This window comes from Chrysochloris asiatica, unplaced genomic scaffold (assembly GCF_000296735.1).
Source record: "Chrysochloris asiatica unplaced genomic scaffold, ChrAsi1.0 scaffold00188, whole genome shotgun sequence".
NCBI lineage: Eukaryota > Metazoa > Chordata > Mammalia > Afrosoricida > Chrysochloridae > Chrysochloris > Chrysochloris asiatica.
The window spans coordinates 1,437,636-1,450,426 of NW_006408706.1; the positions used below are offsets into that span (position 1 = coordinate 1,437,636).

The 12,791-nt window shown below is 41.9% G+C and overlaps 1 pseudogene; it reads right to left on the minus strand.

Annotated features, from left to right (window-relative positions):
- Window positions 1–4,087: 4,087 nt before the first annotated feature.
- Window positions 4,088–5,366, minus strand: LOC102831422 (annotated as a pseudogene).
- Between the last annotated feature and the right edge of the window lie 7,425 nt (window positions 5,367–12,791).

Sequence of the window (12,791 nt, forward strand, 5' to 3'; positions counted from 1 at the left end):
CCTATTCACTGTCCAGCTTTCACATGCGTATGAGGTTACTGAAAATATCATGGCTTGGGTCAGGTGCACCATAGTCCTCAAACTGACATCTTTGTTCTTCAATACTTAAAAAAGGTCTTGTGTAGCAGATTTGCCTAATGCAATACATCGTTTGATTTCTTGACTGCTGCTTCCATGAATGTTCATAGTTGATCCAAGAAGAATGAAGTCCTTGACAACTTCTTGTGCACCAGATTTACCTACGGCAACATGTCTTGTTAGGTGCTGTCAAGTTGATTATGACTCATAGTTACCCTGTTTACAGCAGAACAAAACATTATTTGGGCCTCATAAGCTACCATCTTCACAATCATTGTCATGTTTGAGTCATTGTGTGAATCCATCTCACTGAGGGTCTTTCCCTTTTTTACTTGTTGTTGTTTTTGTTGTTATGTGCCGTGGAGTCGGTTCTGACCCATAGCGACCCTGTACAGGGTTTCCAAGGCTGTAAATGTTTACGGGAGCAGAAAGCCTCATCTTTCTCCCATGGAGCAGCTGGTAGTTTCGAACTGCTAATCTTGCAGTTCACAGTCCGATTCGTAACCACTATGCTACCAGAGTTCCTCTGGTACCCTCTATTTTATTAAGCTTTATAACCTTCTCCAAGGACCAGTCCCTTAGAAAACCTGTCCAAGGTATGTGAGCTGAAGCCTCACCATCCTCACTTTTAAGGAGAATTCTGACTATACATCTTCCAAGACAAGCTTGTCCATTCTTCTGGAAATTCATGGTATACTAACACCAGGTCTTTGCACATCTCAATTTGTAGCCCATCAATTCCTGGAGACTTTTTTTTGTCAGTGTCTTCAGAGCAGCTTGGACTTCTTTCTTCAATATTATTGCCTCTTGATCAGATGCTACCTTATGAAATGGTTGAATATTGACTAATTCTTTTTTGAACAGTGACTGTATATTCCTTCCATCTTTTTTGTTTTGTTTTGTTTGCTATGTCCTTCAATATTTTGCCCGTAGAATCTTTCAGTATTGCTAACTCCAGGCTAGAGAAATGATGAGCATGTTCTTCCCTTTTGGTTTTCTAACTCCAGGTCTTTACACATTTCATTACACTACTTTGCCCATTGAAATCTTCTGTTCAGCTCTCGTGTCATTATTTCTTCTGCTTACTTTAGCTACCATACATTCATAGACAGCTTTCAGAGTCTCTGGTGAGATCCATTTTTATCTTTTCTTTATTTCCTGTCTTTTTTTATTTATTCATGTATGTGATAGTTAAGATTTTGTATCAACTTGACTGGACCCGGATTCTCAGTGCTTTGGGAGCTGAAATGTAGATATTCCCTACAATGTGATCTAATATAATGTAATCAACTCTATGATGAGGTCTGCCATAAGCAGCCAATCAACTGAGAGGAAGTTTCCTTGGGAGTGTGGATTGCTTCCAATAGACTGAACACTCAGGCATAGCTTGCTGGGTATAGATCTTGCATCTGGCTAATCCTCCTGCCTCCAGTTCTTTGTACTTGAGCTGATGGCCTGTTCTATTGCTTTTCCATCCTGTGAGTCATTTGCAGCTTGTCCTAGTGGTAGCAGCAGTGGGCTCAAGCATAGCAACAATTGTAATGATGGTGCAGGCCTTGACATAAGATGGCTATGAGTCAGAATAAACTCTACGGCATCTAATAATAGCAACAACGTTTCAGTGGCATGAACAAACAACACCAGGATCATCAAGAAAGAAAAGCATGAGTGGAATGTGAGATCTCTACCTGGAAAAGCCACAATAGCAGAGACAGAGGCAGTGGCAATATGGAGAGACTGTGGGCTTCTAGGCCCATGGATGGTATATGAGTTCCTATGGGCAGGAGACTGGCTTGCAGAATGTGCTCTTTGGGTATGTAAAGACTGGTTAAAGGAGCTTTGTAACACTTTCCAGAGCAGGACAGAGGCAGAGGGGCCACCTGGCTGAAAGACTGAAGACAGTTCAAGCTCACCAGCTGCTCCTCAGAAATCATACACAGGGTCGCTATGTGTCAGAAGCAACTCAACGACACTTAACAACAACAACAAGGATGTTGAATATAAGGTTGCTATGAGTTGGAACTGACTCAGTGTCACTTAACAATGATATTGAATGCATTTTCATATGCTTATTGGCCACTCCAGGGTCTTGGTGTGGCACTGTAGCATAAGAACGCCACCATAGGGTCAGTTGAAACCACAAGGTTGGCGGTTCAAACTCACCAATCTCTCCTTGGAAACCCTATACAGGGTTGCTATGAGTCGCAATTGACTGAATGGCACTTAACAATTGGCCATTCCTGTATTTTCTCTATTGACAAACAATGGACTCGAACATGCTACCGATGGTGAGATCGATGCAGAACCAGGCACCGCTTCATTCTGTTATGCATAAAGTCATCATGAGTCAGAGCTGGCTTGGTGGCAATTAATAAGTATATTTTCCCTTCTGAGGTGAAGAATTAAGTCATTTGCGCACCCTTTATTAGGAGCTCTGGTAGCATGTTGTTGTTGTTGTTAAGTGCCTTCGAGTCGTTTCCGACCCACAGCGACCCTGTACAGGGTTTCCGAGGGTGTAAATCCTTACGGGAGTAGAAAGCCTCATCTTTCTCCCGCGGAGCGGCTGGTAGTTTCGAACCGCTGACCCTAAGGTTCGCAGCCCGATTCGTAACCACTACGCTACCAGAGCTCCTGGTAGCATGTTGTTGTTGTTGTTATGTGCCATCGAGTCGGTTCCGACCCATAGCGACCCTGTACAGGGTTTCCGAGGGTGTAAATCTTTACGGGAGTAGAAAGCCTCATCTTTCTCCCGCGGAGCAGCTGGTAGTTTCGAACCGCTGACCTTAAGGTTCGCAGCCTGATTCGTAACCACTACTCTACCAGAGTGGCTACAAATTGTGCTGCCTATCTCACGGTCAATAGTTTGAAACTACCAGTCATTCCGTGGGAGAAAGATGAGGCTTTCTGCTCTGGTAAAGATTTACAGCCTCGGAAACCCGGTACAGGGTCGCTATGAGTCAGAACTGACTCCACGGTACTTAACAACAACAACAATCTTATTATTATTGATTTCTCGAATATACTTTTTTTTTTTTTTTTTTGCAGTCTCAAACTATTGTTCTATTAGAACCTTACTAATTAAAAGGTTAAAATAATGGACTTGATAATAGGACAGAATGGAAAGAAATGTACTAAATACAAAAATGAAAGTCTTAAAACCAAATACATAATCAGTACTTTTAACTGAACACAGGATATGTTACATCAGTAAAAGACTTAAAACAAAACAAAAAAAAACAGAAAACCCACATTTGATCAAGGTCTGTCATTGTCCTTATTAGAATAGCCAAAGAGTTAGAAAGGCAAAATGACACGTGAACAGAGGCAGTCTGCACAGCTGATGAGGATACATCCCTGCAGGTACAAACATGCTGTCATGTGTCACTGAGAATCTCTGCTCACATTCAGCGCTGTGTTTCATGGCAGAGGCCCATGATCACAGTGTGGATGGAACATCCAGATTTTGACACAACCTCTCAACTCTGAGTTGTGATACATGAGTGGAAGTAACAGCTTCCCCATGTTCCTCAGTCACAGCAACCTTCTCTTCAGTGAGCAGAGCTCCTCTATTGTAGTGTGATAAGCATCTAAACCCTCTGCTGCATTCATTACATTGATAAGGGTTCTTTCCTTTTTGGAATCACGGCAACTTTTGTGGAATCATGAGTAGTTCTTTACATTAATTTCACATTCCTCTCCACTGTGCATCCTTAAATATGAAGTGAGGTCTGAGTAACAAACATACACTTTCCCAAGTTGGCTACATTCATAACACCTTTGCTAACTAACTATGAGCTCACCTGTTTAGTGAAGATTGGTTTCTCCATATTTCTTACACTCATAGTGAATTTCTCCACGATTAGATGTCATATGTACAGTGAGGGATGAGGCATCAACAAACACGTTTACACACTGTTGGCATTCATATGGCCTCTTTCCAGTGTGGCTTCTTCTAAGTATAGTGAGGATTGAGGGCTGCCTGAACACTTTCCCACACTGTGTACACTCGTTAAATCAGGTCTCCACTGTTACTTTGCACATGTGTAATGTGGTGTGAGGAATCCTTAAAGGCCGTCCCACTTTCCTTACATTCATTGGGCCTCTCCCCACTGTGAGTCTGCTTATGTTTACAGAGGGATGAGTACCTACCAAAGATTTCCCACATACTTTACATTTATATGGCCTCTCTCTACTGTGGATTCGTCTATGTGTTGTGAGGCTTCACCCTTGAGTAAAGGATTTCCCACACTCCTTACATTTATAGGGCCTCTCTCCACTGTGGATTCTTTTATGTGTTATGAGGTGTGAGTCCACGAAAGGATTTCCCACAATCCTTGCATTTATAAGGTCTCTCTCCACTGTGGATTCTTCTATGTCTTGTGAGGTGTGCTAATTGAATAAAGGTTTTCCTACACTCCTTACATTCATAGGGCCTCTCTCCACTGTGGATTCTTCTATGTGCTCTGAGGTTTGAGAGGTGACGAAAGAATTTCCCGCAATCCTTACATTCATAGGGCCTCTCTCCACTGTGGATTCTTCTATGTGTTCTGAGGTTTGTCGCTCAGAGAAAGGCTTTCCCACATTCCTTACATTCATAGGGCCTCTCTCCACTGTGGATTCTTCTATGTATTGTGAGGCCTGACCATTCAGTAAAGGATTTCCCACACTCCTTACATTCATAGGGCCTCTCTCCACTGTGGATTTTTCTATGTCTTGTGAGGTGTGCTAAATGAATAAAGGTTTTCCCACACTCCTTACATTCATAGGGCCTCTCTCCACTGTGAATTCTTCTATGTGCTCTGAGGTTTGACGCTCGGATAAAGGCTTTCCCACATTCCTTACATTCATAGGGCCTCTCTCCACTGTGGATTCTTCTATGTGTTCTGAGGTTTGATGCTAGGAGAAAGGCTTTCCCACATTCCTTACATTCATAGGGCCTCTTTCCACTATGAATTTGCATAGGTGCAATGAGGGAGCATTCAAAAGGATCTACTTCTGTGGAATCTATTTGGTGCACAGAAAGACTAGGAATCTGGCTGGAGGTTACTCCACATTGGTTGCGTTCATAATGTTCACACAGGTTCTCGATTGCACCAATTCTCAAATGTCTCCCCTGGCTGTCAAGGTGATCCTTCCAGCCATGTGATTCCATGACTGCACCGACTGAAGCCAGGTTTCTCAGTTTCCATCATCACGTCTCTGTAGAGTTTCTTCTGAGCAGGATCCAGCAAATGCCACTCTTCGTGGGTGAAGACCACAGCCACATCTTCAATGGTCACTGTACCCATTCTCAAGCTTCACCTTAGGGAAGTCTAAGAGCAGGTACCCGACAGGACACGGATCTCCGCGGATTCAGGCCGAGGGATAGGAGTGGACGCAGAGCTCGGGACACGTTGGGAACAGACACACAGCGGCCATCAGCGCCTCCAATCCGGGTCCTTTGTGGAGCTGAATCGCCCAATAGGCGCCTCTCTCTGCTCCACGTGTGAGACCGGAAGTGGAAGGGAGGTGGGCGGAGTCAGTGGGCGTGTCCCAGGGGAAAAGCCTGTCAATGGAGTAGAAGGAAGCGCAATTTCGAATACACTCTTGATACGGGACCTTTGTTAAGCATGTTTTACACTCTAATTTTTGAAATTTGAACATTTAAAAAATATCATAGCAAATTAAATATAGATTTGTTGTTGTTGTTGTTAAGTACCATCTAGTCAGTCCCGATCCTTAGAGACCCTGTATAGGGTTTCCGAGGAGCAGCTTGTGAGCTTGAACCACCAACCGTGCGGTTCAAACCTACTTGGTAGTTCAGCGTATTAACCTACAGTACCACACCAGGACTCCAGTTGTTGTTGAGTACCCTCGAGTTTGTTCCAACCCATAGCAACCCTGTATAGGGTTTCTGAGAAATGGCCAATGAGCTTGAACCACCCACCGTGTGGTTCAAACTGACTTTGCAGTCCAGCGCATGAACTCAAAGTGCCACACCAAGAGTAGCTAAATATAGATTGTTGTTGTTGTTAAGTGCTGTCGAGTCGGTTCCGACCCATAGCAACCCTGTACAAGGTTTACGGGAGTAGAAAGCCTCATCTTTCTCCCGTGGAGCTGCTGGTAGTTTAGAACTGCTGACCTTCAGGTTCGCTGCCCGATTCGTAACCACTACGCTACCAGAGCTCCTTAGATTACAACATGGTATATAGAGGGGGGGAAAGATTGTAAAATAGCCTAACCAATTGGATTAATAGGTCGTCTAGGTTGAAGGGTAAAGACAGGGAGGGGAAAGGCTAGATTCGGAAGGATCAAGTCATATTTATTAGTGGGAAGGGCGGCTACTGTGTTTTAAAAGGTCTTGAAAATGTGTGTGGCTTTTCTCTTAGCCTTTTGTCTTCCTTTTGGAGTTTTGGTCAAGAAAACTCTCATATTTATCCAGTGATACTATAATAAAAATACATGTAAATGGCTTTTGACAAATTTCTTCCCTCACTGTTTGTTGTTGTTGTTAAGTGCCGTCGAGTTGGTTCCGACCCATAGTGACCCTGAACAGGGTTTCTGAGGCTGTACATCTTTACGAGAGCAGAAAGCCTCATCTTTCTCCCGCGGAGCAGCTGGTAGTTTCCAACTGCTGACCTTAAGGTTCGCAGCCCGATTTGTAACCACTACGCTATCGGAGCTCCTTTTAGGAGGCTAGAAATCTGAATTCAGGGTGCTGGTTCTAGGGAAAGCCTTTCTCATCTATCTTCTCCTTGGGCTAGGAGTTTCCCAGTTCAGGGACCCTGAGTCCAAAGGATGTGCTTTACTCCAGGCTTATCTTTCCTGATGGTAGTAGGTCCCTCTGATCTCAATTTACTTTTTAAATCTCTTTTATATGTCCAAAGAGACTGACTCAAAATGCAGCTTAATCTTGTAGATTGCACCCTTCTTCATTAGCCTAACTGTCACTAATCCTGCCTCATTAACATCATAGAGGTTAGAATTTACAACACTAGGATAAGTATGGTGCTGTGGGCTAATGCATCAGACTACAAAGCTGTTTAAACTGCAAGGTCAGAGATTCAAGCTCACTAGCTGCTCCTTGGAAACCCTATATGGCACTTAACAACAACAGGCTAAGTATGGAATCTACTGGCATGGCGCTGTAGGATAAACACTGGACTGCTAATCGCAAGGTTGACCTTTCAAACCCACAAACCACTCCTCAGAAACCCTATATAGAGTTGCTCTGAGTGGGAATGAACTCAAGGAAACTTAACAACAGGATAAGTACATCAAATCACAAAATGGAGGGTAACTACATAACTGAGAATCCTGATCTAGGCAAATTGATACAGATTTTGGGAGGATACAATTCAATCTGTAACAAGAACCAAGGTCAACTTTGGACTCAGTCATATTGCTTTGTGTATGGAGGAGGGTCTCTGTTTATATAAGCAATTGAGTCCCATAAACACTGCCCCAAATGCTGGCTGAGCAAGAAGCAGGCAAACTCTCTTCACTTCTGGTGTGGCTGTTGCTCCCAAGCAACACAAAGCAGAAGATCAGTGGGGCCATTTATTTGTGGTGTGCCAGTACATGGCCTAAGCACATTACTATTCCCACTGGACTGTTCTACCTACCCTTCAATCATACCCAGAGCCCCTTTAGCGACAGAGAAGTAAAATACCTGCCTTCCAATGGAAAATTCCCAGGATAACTGTTAGCACGAACCTCTATTCACACATATACACACAGCGTAGTAGCAGTGTTCTTTCCTGGTAGTGGAATTGTGGTTGAATTTTCTATAAGGCATACCTATCATTATTTATGTAGTCCTGGTGAGGCACTGCACATTAATTCATACGCTGGACTGCAAAGTCACTTTGAACCGCAAGGTCCGTGGCTCAAGCTCACCAGCTGCTCCACAGAAACCCTATACAGGGTCACTCTGGGTTGGAACCGACTTGACGTCACATAACAACAACATCATTATTTATATATTTATGTATTATTTTTCAAAATATCAGGCTTAAGTGAACACATGCCCCAAACCACGGATATTACACTTAGAGCCTAAAAGTAATGTTTCCTCCAAAATTAGTCAAATGTATCACACTGGAAAAACAGAATTTCCTCAAAACTATGAGATTTCCCCATTGGGAAACATAGCTCTGATGTGAAGCTGCAAATATCAACAGACAACCTATGATTAACACAGGTGGTGGTGTGTAGTAAAGTCACTTCTGACTCATAGTAGTCCTGCTTAGGGTTTTTGAGACTGTAAATCTTCACGGAAGCAGAAAGCCTCATTTGTACCAATTAATATGTGCCTCTACTTAAAGTGTTCGAGAAGAAAATCAATTTCCTGGGATAAATGTCCATAGGATGTAGCATAAAAGTCTTACAGCTTAGCAGCAGTACCTTGTGTCAGACACCATTAAAACCACTTTCTGTAATACTAGAATTTAACTTAACCTGAGCAGTTACTGTGAGTATTAATTTAACACGCGTTAACTATCTAGTTCCCACCACTTGTCTGTCACTTTGTTGTACTGTGGTGGCTTGCACATTGCTGTGATGCTGGAAACTATGCCACTGGTATTTGAACCAGCAACATCTCCATGGTGGACAGGCTTCAATGGAGCTTCCAGACTAAGACAGACTAAGAAGAAGGAGAAACAGACTACTTGTGAATGTTTAGCCACTGAAAACCTTCTGAACAGCAATAGAATATTGTCAGATATAGTGGCAGAAAATGAAAACTTTATGAATAGCATCAGAACATTGTCAGATATAGTGCCAGAAAAGGAACCCCCCCAGGTTGCAAGGCATGCAAAATACGACTGGGTAAGAGCAGCCTCCTCAAAGTAGAATTGACCATGACAATTTGAATACTGGAGTAAAGCTTTTGGGACCTTCATTTGCTGATGGGACACAAATGAAGGTATTGAAAACAAAACAAGGTTCCAGGAATTGATGGAATACAAATTTAAATGTTGCAACACACTAAGGCAGTACTGAAGGCACTCACTCATCTCTGCCAAGAAATTTGGAAGACAGCTACCTGGCCAACTGATTGGAAGAGATCCTTATTTGTGCCCATTCCCCACAGAAGTGGCCCTACAGAATGCAGAAATCATAGAATAATATTACTAATATGACATGCAAGTGAAATTTTGTTGAAGATAATTTTTAAATGACTGCAACAGTACATTTACAGGGAACTTCCAGAAACTCAAGCCATATTCAGAAGAGGGCGTGGGACAAGGGTAATCATTGCTGACATCAGATGTATCTTGGCTGAAAGCAGAGAATGCCAAAAAGATGTTTACCTGTGCTTTATTTACTATGCAAAATCTTTTCACTGTGTGGATCGTGACAAACTACGGATAACACTGCAAAGAATGAGTAATTGAGAACACTTGATTGTGTTAATAAGGAACCTGTACATAAATCAAGAGGCTGTCATTCAAACAGAACAAGTAGATACTGAATGGTTTAAAATCAGGAAAGGTGTGCATAAGGGTTCTATTCTATCACCATATTTATTCAATATGTATGCTGAGCAGATAATCCAAGAATCTGTATTGTAGGAAGAAAAACGTGGTATCAGGAATGGAAGAAGATTCATTAATAACTTGTGATATGCAAGTGATACAATCTTGCTTGCTGAAAATGAAGAGAACTTAAAATACTTACTGATGAAGATCAAATACTACAGCCTGCAAGATGAATTACACATCAATGTAAAGAAAACAAAAATCCTTAGAACTGGGCCTATATGTTGTTGTTGTTGTATGCTGTGGAGTCGGTTCCGACTCATAGCGACCCTGTATAGGGTTACCTAGGCTGTAAATCTTTACTGGAGCAGAAAGCCTCATCTTTCTCCCACAGAACAGCTGGTTGTTTCTAACTGTTGACCTTGTGGTTCACAGCCCAATTCGTAACAACTATGCTACCAGATCTCCTTACATTATGATAAATAAAGAAATAACTGAAGTTGCCAAAGATTCGTTTTGCTTGGATCCACAGTCAACACTCCAGGAAACAGCAGTCAGTAAATCAAATAACATATTGCATTAGGCAAATCTGCTGCACAAGACTTCTTTAAAGTACTCAAGAGCAAAGGTAACAGTTTAAGGACTAAGGTGCACTGGACCCAAGCTATGGTATTTTCAATAGCTTCATATGCATGTGAAAGCTGGACAATGAATAAGGAAGAGCATAGAATTGATGCATTTGAATTTGGGTGTTGGAGAAGAGCACTGAAAGTATCATGGACTTCCAGAAGAACAAACAAATCTGTATTAGAAGAAGTACAGCCAGAATGTTCCTTAGGGCCAGACTTCATCTCTCATATTTCAGGAGGGACTAGTCCCTGAAGAAGGACATTATGCTTGGTAAAATGGAGGGTCAGTGAAAAAGAGAAAGACCCCCAACTAAATGGATTGGCACAGTGGTAGCAGCAATGGGCTCAAGGGTAAAAAAAATGTGAGTGTTGCACAAGAGCGGGCAGTGTTTCATTGTGTTGTGCACAGAGTTGCTATGATTTGGTACTGACTCAATGTTGTTGTTGTTGTTAAGTGCCATCGAGTCGGTTCCAACCCAAAGCGACCCTGTACAGGGTTTCCGAGGGTGTGAATTTTTACGGGAGTAGAAAGCCTCATCGTTCTCCCACGGAGCGGCTGGTAGTTTCGAACCACTGACCTTATGGCTCGCAGCCCGATTCATAACCACTACGCTACCACTGACTCAATAGCACCTAACAAAACAAACTATCTAGTTGGAATCCTGGAGTGGTGCAGTTAACATGCTTGGTTGCTAACCAAAGTTTAATGGTTCAAGTTTACTCAGAGGAGCCTTAGGAGAAAGTTCTGATCATCTACTTCAGAAAAATTAACCATTGTATAATTTATTAAGCATGGTTCTACTTGACACATGGGATTCCCATGAGTCAGAATTAACTCGTTGGCAGCTGATTTTTTTTTAATTAATTGAATAAGGATCTTTTAAATAAAAACAGATTTTAAAAAGAATAAAATTTACATTAGAAACATTTAAACACTTATAAGAAATGCTCGCATTACAAATTTAACAAATCTTTCTTCCTTATAGAAACAATTCCACAGAAAGTGATTAGGAATTAAACTTTCACTTTATAAGTGCTATTAAAAATTGTATTTATGGAATTTTTAAATTATGTTTGTATATTCATATAAAACTTTTAAACTCAAATTCATTCTAAACCCAGTGGCTCTTTAAAACATTTAAAGGTTAAGATACTGGATTTATAGAAGTACTGTTGAAAAAAAAAATGACATCAACCATGCCTCCAACTCTCTATTTCTAAGCTGGATTCAGTAATGGATTCACTGCAATGGTCACAAAGAATTTAGACACAATACTCACAGTTATGAGGTTTATTAGGGAAGCTCACAGGTTATAATCATTTCAGGTCAGAAATGCTCTGGGTACAGTTCTTTCAGTGAGGAAAGCCTCACCTCAGATTTTCCCACAGGCAGGCCTCTCTCTTCCAGGCCAATGTTACAGAGTTCTTTCATGGATGCTGATAAATGCCCACAGGGCACACCACTCCACCACAAGTCTAAGCTTGAAGGCACTCGACTAGCCCCCACAATTAAGTGCCTGGAAGAACCCCATTTGCAAGCAAGCCTCCTGCCCAAAGTCACTCAACTTGACTTCCTTAGTGGACTGGGAAGCCCACTGGTCAGTCTCTTGTCTGGTACGTGGTTCTGCTGCTACTGCTATTCTGCCACTCCTCCAATGTCATTTTCTGCCATGGGTTGAGGAGGTTCAGTGTGCAGGGATCTTGGTGTCCATAGGACGTTCTCCACTCCTGCCTCTTTGTCTTTGATGGTAGTGAGATCCTCTCTCCTCTGCTGAGATGGCTCATTTAAATCTCAGAAGGATGGTAACATTGAACAATTCCCTAGTTAGATTTCCAACTGCTTACAATCACAATCTTATTCATAATCACTCACAACTGTATCATCAGCATCCCCCCCACTCCACCCCACCCCCGCCTTCTCTTACCCAACCAAACCTGTGTTTGGTAGGAGCGTGCCAAGACTACAGCTAGAAAAGACATCAAATAGTTCACTACACTGCAACTGTCATCCTAGGAAAAATCACTCTAGTATTCCACAGGGGGAAAAAAAAAAAAAAAAACCATAAAAAAGTCAAAATATTATTTTTCAAATAAGTCTTGCCATGTTAAAACCACAATGACATACAGACACTTCTCCAGAATGCATTATGCTGTGTTTTAGCACCATGGCACTATAAGAGCCAGGGGGCTACACACCACCAGTAACAATCCGCTCAAAGTCTGGACTTTGAAAACAACAGTTATATTCTGCTGTGAAATGACATGACCAAACCAAGACATGGTTCCTTACAGACACAAAACAAAACACAGAACTATAATCAAAGATAAAAAAAAAAAGAAAATAATATAGCTTTGTTTTGTAAACCTTATTTTTTCATCGCAAAGAATATCTTGTACATTCATCCTCACAGATGTACAATTAAAGTAATTCTTCATAGATCCCGGAAAGGAACAGCTGAATCAGTTGTTGACTAGCACAATTTACAGGCTTTAAAATGGCATACCAAATCCAAAATATGAAGAGTAACAGGAGCTCTGGTAGCGTAGTGGTTACGAATCGGGCTGCGAACCTTAAGGTCAGCGGTTCGAAACTACCAGCTGCTCCGCGGGAGAAAGATGA